This window comes from Alexandromys fortis, unplaced genomic scaffold (assembly GCF_014885135.2).
Source record: "Alexandromys fortis isolate MF-2015 unplaced genomic scaffold, M_Fortis_MF-2015_v1.1 scaffold_412, whole genome shotgun sequence".
In the NCBI taxonomy this organism is placed as follows: Eukaryota; Metazoa; Chordata; class Mammalia; order Rodentia; family Cricetidae; genus Alexandromys; species Alexandromys fortis.
The window spans coordinates 84,335-96,048 of NW_026068285.1; the positions used below are offsets into that span (position 1 = coordinate 84,335).

The window sequence follows — 11,714 nt, forward strand, 5'->3', positions numbered from 1 at the left end:
AATAAACAAATAAAAGGCACATAAAGTACAATCCCAATCTTAAAAGTTAATTTTAGAGACAGCAAATAAAATTATATTTCAGTAAATATTGTTAGAAGTATAGTATAATACAAAAAGATAAAATTTGTTCATGTTCATTAAAAGCATGCAGTCATAAAATCACTATTGTGCTTGTTAATTTTCCAATTCCCATTATAACTAGACAGAATGTTAGACTGAAAACTGATTACCCCAGTTGAATGCCTCTATGCGTGCTGTGAATACATGCCGTTCTATCGGTGCAGTTGTCCTTGCAGATTGGTTTCCTTCCTGCTCATTTGGCCTGTCTGCCAGCGGCTGGGATGAGCTGGTAGCTCACCTCAGGGCTGAGGATAGCATACACTTAGGCTGTTTGGGATTCTGATTTGGTGACATCCATACCAGAGAACTTCTGAAGGGACGCTGAGGACAATGGAAAGGGTATCTGGTTTTAGTCTGTGTGAAATGGGCATGCTAAGGCAGTTTCAGCTCAGAAAATGCATTTAAATTTTTTTCCAAAATAAAGCCCTAGAAAACAGATTCCAATCCATCTCCAAACCTCCACCAGTTTCAAAGATTATTTTACACAAATATGGGTAAGTTTAGAGGACCTTTCCTCTAAAAAAGGGTTTCCAGTTTTAATATTTTTTATATTACACTTGACAAGCTAATATAAGATTAATCTCTTATAGTTGCGGTTGACAAACTAGCCTTAGATTCTCACCATGCTCAGCTTGGTTTCTTGGAGCATGACTAGGTGATGATTGGCCTGATAGGCACTCACTTGCAAGGCGAGGGTTTGCTGTTCAGGGACCCGAGTGATATTCCTGCCCGATGGCTATGCACACTTTCACAAATATTATTTTTATTTTAATTTTTATTTTATATGTATTGGTATTTTGCCTGCATGTGTATCTGTGTGAGGGTGCTGGATCATCTGGGACTGGAATTATAGAGAGTTTTGAGCTACCATGTGGGTGATGGAAATTGAACCTGCGTCCTCTGGAAGAGCAACCAGTGCTCCTAACCACTGAGTCATCTCTCCAGCCCCTGGCTGTGCACACTTGTGCACCATTTATGCACTGGCTTCATCTGGTAACAGTTCGCAGACTGACTCCTGTCTGTGGCCCACACTTACGATAGCCCTGTGCTCAGTTGGAGTCATCCCCGTTTCTCTCTAGCCAGCAGAGTGTACTGGGTAACCCGGCAGCATGGGTAGACAGAGGTTGGCTCAGAGACCCACTCCTGAGGAAAGCCACTGCCTCCCCAGAAGGTTCAGATCTTTCATGAGATTCTCTGACTTAACAAAGATTAGAGCCAGAGCACTCGCCCTTCCTGATTTTGCAACTTACCACAAAACTACAGCAATGGAGATGGTGTGGTTGAGACATAAGGACCAAGATTTTGATCAATGGAACAGAATTAAGAGTCTAGAACCCCTTACACTTACAGCACATTTCCCCTCTCTATATAGCACATATATTTTAAACAAGTATGAAGCCAAGCCAGGGGTGTGGGGAAGGAGGAGAATCCCTTGAGCAAATGTTGCTAGAACATTTGGGTATTCATAAGCAAAAGAAAAATAACTCAATGGAGAATCCATACACACACTTTTACTAGTCATCAGGAAAGCTGAAATAAATTTACAGACTGAACCAGATTTGTTCTTTCCAGATGGAACTTTCTTACCTTTCTACCTCAGTGTAAGTTTCTCCCATTTACAGGTTCCTACGATAATTCTAAGACAATGAAAGGGGCAAGTCTTCATAGAACAAGAAAGACCAAAGGGAAATCCGAGGACTCGCATTGGTCTTTTCTGGGGAGCGTGGGACTCCCTTCAAAGTCTTGCACATTTTTTCCTCAACTCTCCTTTTGGGGGGGCTCTCTCCTACTCTGACCCTAACTTACTTCCACTCTGAAGCTCTTAGGTTAAAAGGTGGGTCCCAGGAGAAGTCTTCCCTGCCCCTGAAATCCACTTTTAGGGTTTTCTGGTATCATCTCGCAAAGCACCCTGGGCTTTTCCTTCCAGCCACTCAACACGGTTTGTGATTTAAGTGTTTCACATAACCATACCTTTGCCATCTAACTTTCATGAGAATGTATATCCCTTTCATCCACCACAAGATTCTAATTTTCTAGTTCTGGTCTCAATAACCATGAGCCAGTTTTAATCAACCATTCAATCCATTCACTAATCAATAAGCCAAACGGCAATAAACATGTTATTCTGTTATTCTCAACATTTTATTCTGAATTATGATTTGGAAGGAAAAATGAGCTTTTTGTTTGGATTTCATTTTTTAAGCTTTGCCTTGTTTAATATCCAAGCAGTAATGTGTATACTTTTCATAAAGACTTCGCATTTGATGTTTTGTTTTTATTGTTAGAATAGAAGCGAGTTAGATTTTTCTGGTATTTTGACCAGCTCTTTTTCTGTACGGTTTAGGTCTAGTTCTGTAAATCAGGAAATAAACAGCTCTTAAAGCTAATATTAATTGCTTTTTAAATCCTACATACAAAGAGTCGTAGAGGCCCCACTTGCAACTAGCCCCCAACTGAAAATAATGTACTGTCTTTTTCTGAGTTAACATATGCACAATGATATTTCTAAACAGGGGCATATGTAAACCAACAGGAAGATTTGTGATGGAAAGCAGGAAAGGATCAACCAATATGGCCACACTGGAAAGACAGGAGACCAGACATCCTAGACCTCTTCATGTACTGACATGAACTTAAGGTTTACACAGGGCAAGAATTGGGACAAAGGGTAAGAGCTGTGCCTAAGACCCAGCTTGGGTGAACAGAGGTGGTGGCTCAGCAGATGTCACTTCTGCCGTCACTGGAGGAGGCAGCTCTGCCCCCATGAAGTAATCATTCCTGTGTGGAGAGACAGTGCCAGTTACTATCATGTGGTTGTTGCCCCACTGAGAGGGGGGGCAGTCTTACCATGTGCTGGTCGGTCTGAGCTCACTGTTCCTGGAATACATGATGACCTGGGGTTTTGGGCAATGCCTTCTTTCCAGGGATCATGGCACAGGATGTTGTAAAAGAGAGCAATGAAACACTTTAGTCACGCTTTTTTGATGTCTTCCGTCTCGAGGTGAGTTGAGAAAGGCTACGTCAGTTTGGAGAAAAGCCAATCTTTTATCACTCGTGTTGAGACAGACAGCCTCAAATGATTAACACACCAACACGCAGGGTCAAGAAGGAATCTAATCCAAGGTTCTAGGACAGTGGAGACAGATGCAAAATGAGGGCAGAGATTCCAAGATTTATCCTGCTTGTTATTACCCATGAGGCCCAAGTGGAGAATCCAAGTCCTTCCCACAAGATCACCCTTGACTCCTAATAATCACTTAATAAAAACGTCTGCCGTGCAGAGAACTACACTGAGTGACTGCGTTATTTCTAAGCACCACAATTGGCCTACCAGAAAGAGAGAGCGCGCAGACAGAATGAATCAACTACCTTCTCATAAGTATGGAAACTAATTTGAAAAGGTTTTATGACCTTTATAGACAAATGAACCTTTGATGTTAATTCAGGGAATTAACTTTGGAACCTCAGAATTGACACGCCATCTTCAATTCTCAGCTACTTCATAACCAGGCCAGTGACAAGTTCCTTAACCCTTGTGACCATACTAGAGTTTGAGGGAGCATTAAACACTATGTAAGAAATTTCTAACTAGCCAGGCGGTGGTGGCACAAGCCTTTAATCCCAGCACTCGGGAGGCAGAGGCAGGCGGATCTCTGTGAGTTCGAGGCCAGCCTGGTCTACAAGAGCTAGTGCCAGGACAGGATCCAAAACCACAGAGAAACCCTGTCTTGAAAAAAAAAAAAGAAAGAAATTTCTAACTAATGTAGGGGAGAACAAAACTATACATCCTTCGTAGGGTCCCATCTTGGGCTGAGAATGAGCCTGGTGTGAACACCATTGGTGGGAGGAAAGTGACAGTGTTTATTTGATGCATGTCTTGGGTGGTACAGGGCATCATAAAGAAATGACCTGAAGAGGCCGTCAGCCTCAGTAGCTTACAGGTTAAGCTAGGCAAAGAATAGCAGCTACGAAATGATAAAGGGCTTGCAGTAGGTAGGTAGTTTGGAATCGAACAGTGACTCAGAAGATAAAAGAAGATTAAGATAACAAAGTTTACACAGAGGGAAACATTTTCCACCTGGGAATATACCTGCTTTCAAAAACCAAAATAAAGCCAGGTGGTGGTGGCGCACGCCTTTAATCCCAGCACTTGGGAGGCAGAGACAGGTGGATCTCTGTGAGTTCTGGTCTACAAGAGCTAGTTCCAGGACAGACTTCAAAGCACAGAGAAACCCAGTCTCGAAACCCCCCCCCATAAAAAGAACTGAAATGAAGGACTAACCTGTACCCATGATTTCTCTGAATGTCTCTAATTAAAAATAGTCTATATGCCAGTGCAGCATATTTTCAAATAGCATATCTTTAACTCCTTCACACCTACAAAAGGATGCTGTGCTTGGTTAGATACGAGAGAAGGATAAAGAAGCTGACACATTCTGGTGGCTGCAAGCCAATACTGGTGTTGCTGATTTGACTTACTGTTTTATTTGTTTGGCTGATTTTTGGTTTAGACTCATTTCTAATCTGAGACTAAGTCACCTCCAGCCATTTCAGGGAAACAGAGTAGCTTGTCTGAGTCCCTTTGGAAATAGCTTAGCCTGGCTCTTTCCACTTCCACCCAGCTATGAAAAAGGACAGTAGCAATTGCTGCTGTATCTCCTGGAGGATTCCAGGAGGTTCCAGATAGCTAATGCATTGTTTTCTGTCAAATCCATAAAGTGTGGCTCAAGGCCACCCTCTGTGAGCCACACTTTATTACCATCAGTGGGACGAAGACTCTTAAAGGAGAGGCCAGCAGCGACCCACCAAGAGTGGAGACGCAGGGGGAGGCAGAAGACGACCATTATGAAGGGGGATTTTCAGGCTTGGGCTTGAAGAAGCATGAAGAGGCAGACCTAATATGTTGGCATCAGAGGAAGGAAGAAGACTGAGGGGTGGCTGGAGTAGAGGGTGGGGTGGATGAGCAACTGAGCCAGCAAATAAGGATTTTGAAAAGTAATATTTGAAATTTCACACTTAAAAAATGGGCGAAGTCGCTATTATTTAAACAAAGAACAACACAGAACTAGCTCAATCTCATGGCTCTTTCTCAGTTTGTGCTGTTGTTTGGGATCATTTCCTGAAACATGGTGGAACTTTTCGTGATCTGAGACTTCCTTGGTTTGCTTTGGCTCATCTTTGAGCTCATCCTACCGCCTTAAGAAAGAAAGAAAGAAAGAAAGAAAGAAAGAAAGAAAGAAAGAAAGAAAGAAAGGAAGGAAGGAAGGAAGGAAGGAAGGAAGGAAGGAAGGAAGGAAAAAGAAAAGAAAAGAAAAGAAAAGAAAAGAAAAGAAAAGAAAAGAAAAGAAAAGAAAGAGGGCAGGGTCAGGAAGGAGGGTGGTGCACATCCTCGGCCCTCACCTGCCTCACTAACTCACCTTTGAGCCCTTATTCCACAGTCTAGAGACCAGACTGGTTGGTACTGAAGCCATCTTCATACCAGAGTTCACAGGATGAACCATCATGGCTACCTCATGGGGCAGGAAGGGCCTGGACAGGGTCACACTGTTTGGAAGCCATCCTTCGTGAGATGGGGGAATCCCCACTTTCCCCACTGGTCCCTAGTGTGCTGAATTCCATTCTGTTCTGAAGTGTTTCTTGGACACTCTGTCAACCGGTCCTGTGATGTTCGAGGGCCTGGGGGCCTGTGACTGCAACATTAGACATTAATCACTGACATCTTATCTGAACATTGGAGAAAGCAGAGGGGGTGCTATAGGAAAGCCATGTTGGGCTCAACTGGGTCACCAGACCCCAACAATTCAGACTGAGGCAGAGAGAACTGGAGCCTGAAGCCAGAAGCAGCAAAGGTCTTAGGAAGAGGGGACAAGTGACCCACATTGTGGCCGTGTAATAAAACATGTTCCTTCGGAAGTTCAAACCTGAACACTGGTCTCTGTCTTCTGTGTATTTGCTTCTTTGGGTTCCTGTCTTCTCCACAGTTCTCAGCTTCACCCTCTCTGTGTGCTTTTCAAAGTGTCTTTCGAATGTTGTACCTTCGCTGAAACCCCACCACCCACCCCACTCACCTCAGCTTCCCAGGGTCCTTCATTCCACTTTTGCTCGGTCCTGCTCTAGCGTCTCCAGAGCTGTGCCCATACAGGTACAGTTCCCACCCTCACAGGACTTCCCTCTTCCTGGGAAGTGGGGGGTCAGTTCTCAAGTGTGCAGATGATCAAGATGATCACAGATGGTGGCTGGGACCTCAAAGAACCTGAACCAGCCAGGAAAGGACAGAGAGTAAAAATGTCACAGTGTTCCCTGAAGCCTGAAAAGCGAAGGAAGTCTGGCCAAAAATGAAGCCAAGGAAAGAAAGCACCCCAGGCAGAGAATCCAAGAAAGGTCATGTGGCTGAGATGATCTCGGGGTGCTCCTCACATGACCAGCAGGCCAATGAAGCTGGGAAGTTGGAGCGTTGTTAGTCAAGGGTTGTTGGCCAACTGGAGTGGGCCTGACAAGCACTCAGAAAGATCATTGTTTCAGAATGGAGAACAAATTCAAGAGGAGTAAGAACAAAGTAGGAGATTCGGCAGGAGACCATGACAGTCGTCTAAGTGAAGGACAGACTGGAGTAAGATGATGATGTAAAAACCAAGAGGAAACAACGGACTACAGAGACATTCTTCAGTCTTTTTTTGTTTGTTTGTTTGTTTTCTTTCTTTTTTTTTTTCTTTCTGAGACAGGGTTTCTCTGTATAGCCCTGGCTGTCCTAGAACTCACTCCATAGACCAGGCTTGGCCTCTAACTCAGAGATCCTCCTGCCTCTGCCTCCCAAATGTCGAAATTAAAGGCATGTGCCACCACTGCCCAGCTCAAATACATTCTTTACAAAGGACCAACTGATTGGTGGATTCAGGGGTGCCAGGGAATGGAGGGTGTTGCTTACTTGACATTTGTCTCTGGTTGCCCGATATGACATCTTGTAAATCGCAACCCCAGATGAAGTTAAACCAGGCACAGGGCTGTGCAGGGTTCCTCTGTGCCGCCCGGCCCTCAAGGGATAAGGATGTTCTGTAGCAGGGCCCTCTTCCCCTCAATCCTGCCTGGCTGCCAAGGGGAAAGAACAGATCATAAAATTCAGCCTCTAACCCCTTGGGCGAGGCTTTTCCTCTGTGCCCTTTAGAAAATGATAGCTGTGTCTTTGTGACCGATCAGTTTGTTTCTTCTTAGTTGGAAGGGCACTGGTGCCAACGGGTCAGAGAAGACTAATATCAGAACAGGGACAGGCTGGGTGAAGCAGGGTTTCTGCTCTGTTCCTCTTTAGACTTCCAGGGGTCCAGATCCAAGAAGTATGTTGCAAACTTTGGTGTAACAGAACAGAAAAGACTGGTAACAATGATTTTGATATTTTTAAAATTTTGCATTTAATTATCACTTTGCAATAAACTATTGCTTATCTTGATTACCAAGTGGACTTAGTTTTGTTTTGTGTTTTGGTGTCCAACACTACAGACTCGCACCACACCCTGGTTCTGACCCGCCCAGAATGAGGACTTAATAAATGTCAACAAACATTCAAACGCCACCCCTTCAAGAACAAGATATGATATCAGTACAATGACAGGCTTTAAAGAGAAGCAAATTTGACCTTTCTTGTGGTCTCAGGGGTTGATAAGGGGACAACAGGACCTGGGGACAGCAGGGAGTCCTGGGTACTTTCCAGGGGTGTGAACACCTGTCAGGCGAGGACAAAGTGACAGGCAGGGCAGCTTCTTTTTATCTTGGATAAAGACAGCATGGAAAAGAGAGGAACTGGAACCAGGGGGAGGAGGGAAGATGGAAAGAGAGGAGGACACCGGGTTGGGTGTGTTTGGGTCCTGGCGATCAGGATACAGTCCTCTCAAAGAGTCCCAACCCAGGCGGTAAATTTCCCTGAGCGGGGACCAGGTAAGAGTCCAGGAGTGGGAAATGGGAAATCCTTGAGTTTTAATTTCACACCCCATAAAGCACCCTCAAAATGCACTGAGAGAAAACCAGTTTACGGGTTCATACTCTGAGAATGACAGGGGTGGCGGGGAGGCGGGAGCTCAGGACAAGCGGTCCGTGAAACTCTGAGCTCAGCTCTGTTTGAGTATTTGTAGGTCGACCGGACACAGTTGCTGCCACCAATCCTTCACTGCCAGAGGCAATGCGGCTCTCCCCTCATGACAGTCTGAAAAACTGCCCCCAAAGCATCCCTACCATCCAACTCGGGAAGTGGGTCCACACCACAGCAAAGAAGTAGGCATCGTGACCGGCTGGAGGGCTTTGGGGAATAACCACTGCATGGAATGTTTTCCTCAGGGAAGGGAACCTCATCTCTTCATGGAAAAGTGGGTGCAGGAAGACACAAACATGTGCCCACCACTTCACAAAACAGCTCTTAAAGAATTGTGATCATGTTAAGCGTTGATTGCCTCCTAAACATGAAATTCTTCCCAAAGAAATGGACGCTTACACAGACACACACACACAGGTTGGTGGGCACAAAGGCCACCCTGTCCCTCTTCCCTCCTCCCCTGGTTCCAGCCCCCCTCTTTTCCATGCATCATTCCTTTCCAGCTCCACCTGAACTAGAAGAACTTTGCTAACATGTGTGTTGTCCCCCTGCAGCCAGTGCTGGCTTCATTGAAAGTGGGACATTACTTCCTGAATGAGAAACTATGATTTTCACCAACCTACAGATAAGACAAATCCATCTTCCATGACCACGAAAGATGGTGATCAATTCGCCGTGGCTGCAGAATACATTGCCCTGCAATCTGGTGGCTTAGCAGGCGATGATCATTTCTTCTCTTCACAGTTCTGTGGATTAGGTGGCTCGTCCTCCTTGCCAGCCAGGGTCAGCTCAGTAGAGTGGCTCAGAGTCTGCTTGCATTCGTTTGTTGTTTGTTGTTTGTTTGGTTTTTGTTTTTTTTGAGACAGGGTTTCTTTTTGTAGTCCTGGCTGTCCTGGAATTCACTCTGTAGACCAGGCTGGTCTCAAACTCAGAGATCCACCTGTCTCTGCCTCTTGAGTGCTGGGATCAAAGGTGAGCACCGCCGCACTCAGCTTGGATTTGTTTTGCTTCTCTCTAAGGAAAACCTGAGCCCAGACATACAGATAGCAAGAGAGACAAGAAGATGTCTTGGTTAGCCCCATGACTCGCCTTATTGACTAAGCTTTCCTTAGGCAATAGTCAGGTCACTTAAGATCACAGCCAAGGAAGAAGCGGTACCTGATGACTTCCAATCACTAGGGTTTGTGAGAAGGACAGATGGGAAGTGGTTTGGGCCCAAGGATTCTCCTCACCAACCACCCTGTCTTTATAGGTCCTGGCTGGGTCTATTCCCATATCTACAGGACCCAGAGCAAGAATCCAAAAAGAGGCTCCCCGGTTAAATAAAGCTAATGCACAATTTAAAAGCAAAAACGCTTGTTTAATATTGCAAGTACTGCATGTCCATTGCTGATTCTGAGTTTCACTGCATAGACTGGAACAGGGAGAGAAGATAATGAGCAGAGAGCACCCCGAGGGGACAGGTCCCCAGCATGCCAGGATAGATTGTGTACACCTTTCGGAAGGAGAGACTGTGGCGGCTTCCTTGACGGTCTTCCCACAGCAGGTTTTCAGCTTCTCCCTACAGTCCAACGTGTAGCGGGATGTTGCCACCACTCGAAACCCTCCCAGCATGCATCAGGCATTTCCACTGATGGTCTTGGTGCAAGCATTTCTGTATTCATCCCAGGAGTGGATAAGTGGATGCTGAGTCATGCTGTGACAGACCTGAGTGCTGGGTCCTTTGTTATACAAGAGCAGGAGTAAGCCATGAGGAGTCCTCCCCCCAAAGCTCATATGATGAAAGCTTGGTCTACATCAAGTCGTGCTATTATTGGATCGTGCCGGGCGGTGGTGGCGCATGCCTTTAATCCCAGCACTCGGGAGGCAGAGGCAGGTGGATCTCTGTGAGTTCGAGGCCAGCCTGGGCTACAAGAGCTAGTTCCAGGACAGGAACCAAAAACTACGGAGAAACCCTGTCTCGAAAATTAAAAAAAAAAAAAAACAAAAAACTATTGGATCGTGAGGGCATTAACTTCCTCAGTCATTAAAGAATTCATAGATTAATGGGTGATTAAGAGGTGGCGCTTCACTGGAGGAAACCACTAGGGTGTCTTTGAAGAGTACAGTTTGTCCTCAGACCGTTCCTCAGAACCTCTCCACCTCCCACCCTCCACGAGGGGAACAGCCTCCTCCGGACACGATTCAGCAGCCATGATGACCTGGCTCACCAAAGGCTCACAGTCACGGAGCCAGCAGACCATGGGCTGAAGCCTATGAGACTGTGAGCCCAGGAACCTTCCCTCCTTTAAGTTGCTTTTCTCAGATACTTTGTTATACTATCTAGCAGTGTGTTTGGATAGGATGAGTTCCCTAAGGCATGGGGCCCAGGACAGGCCTGGAACTGCAGTCTCAGGGTGTCTACCTAATGCAGAATTTATAGCCATTGGGACTATCAAAAAACAAACAAACAAAAAAAAACATTGCTCATGCAGGCACTGGACAGAACAGCCCTTCACTCACAGGAAGAGGAATAGGAGGGTCGACTTCAGTAGTGAGCTTTGATGCCCCATGGCTAATGAACACATCTAAAAAAAATAAAAATATTCTTCCTCATCAGTAATAGGCACGGTCGTGGGGTTGGCCAGGTGCCAAATGACGCAGGAATTTAGAAGGAGCAGAGGACTAATCCTTCCATCTGTGAGGGTTCCTCACCTATTGGCAAGGAAGGGTTTAGAACCAAGACCTTTATGAGTCCTTCTGTACAAGGTTCCAAAGTCTGAATGCTTATGGCTCCTTTCCCATAGAGTGTGACAGTGGTCCATGGTGTGTGTGTGTGTGTGTGTGTGAGAGAGAGAGGGGGGGGGAGGGAGAGATGGAGAGGGAGAGAGAGGAAGAGGGAGAGAGGGAGAGGGAAAGATGGAGAGAGAAAGAGAGAGAGGGGGAGGGAGAGAGGGAGGAGGGAGGGAGGAGGATGGGAGGGAAGGAGGGAGAGGGAGGGAGGGAGGAGGGAGGGAGGAGGGAGGGAGGAGAGAGGGAGAAGGGAGGGAGAAGGAAGAAACTTGAGCTCATGGGAACCTTCCTCACCAGGATTTTTGACTTCACAGCTAAAAGAATGTTTGGGCTGTAGGGTCACAGAATGGATCTATAACGTTTAATGTCTAGTAGGAAGAGTTCTTGCTGCGTCGTCTCAGAGGGTGTGGCTTGACTCACATCCTACACCTACCTTTCATGGGCATCTTTAGTGGCCTCTGTATAATTCCTGATTGCCCCAATGAGCTCAGGCACCTGAGACAGTTCCACCTGGAAACTCCAGGAACAGAAGCTTGTCCAGGGCAGACCCAATGCCAGCCAGCTCCTTTCCTTTGCAAGGAGCTGTCTTTGTGACAGTCATTCTGGGACTTGGTGACAAATTGGTGGTGCAGACACCCAGTGTATGGACCAATAAGAAAAGAATGAGAGGTAAAAATGGAAAAAATAGGAAGGGCTAAAGAGTTAAGAGCAGTTGTTGCTCTTGCAAGGGACCTGGGTTCAGTTC

The 11,714-nt window shown here is 45.9% G+C and overlaps 1 long non-coding RNA gene across 1 annotated transcript in view; it reads right to left on the reverse strand.

The window, feature by feature from the left end:
• The window catches only part of LOC126494822 (uncharacterized), a 17,320-nt gene extending 11,397 nt beyond the window's left edge, over positions 1-5,923 (reverse strand). The window contains exons 1-2 of the long non-coding RNA XR_007590075.1: positions 5,538-5,923; positions 2,968-3,246 (exon numbers count right to left, since the gene is read on the reverse strand). This is a non-coding gene — a long non-coding RNA (uncharacterized lncRNA). The remainder of the gene's footprint in view (positions 1-2,967; positions 3,247-5,537) is intronic.
• Positions 5,924-11,714: the final 5,791 nt, after the last annotated feature.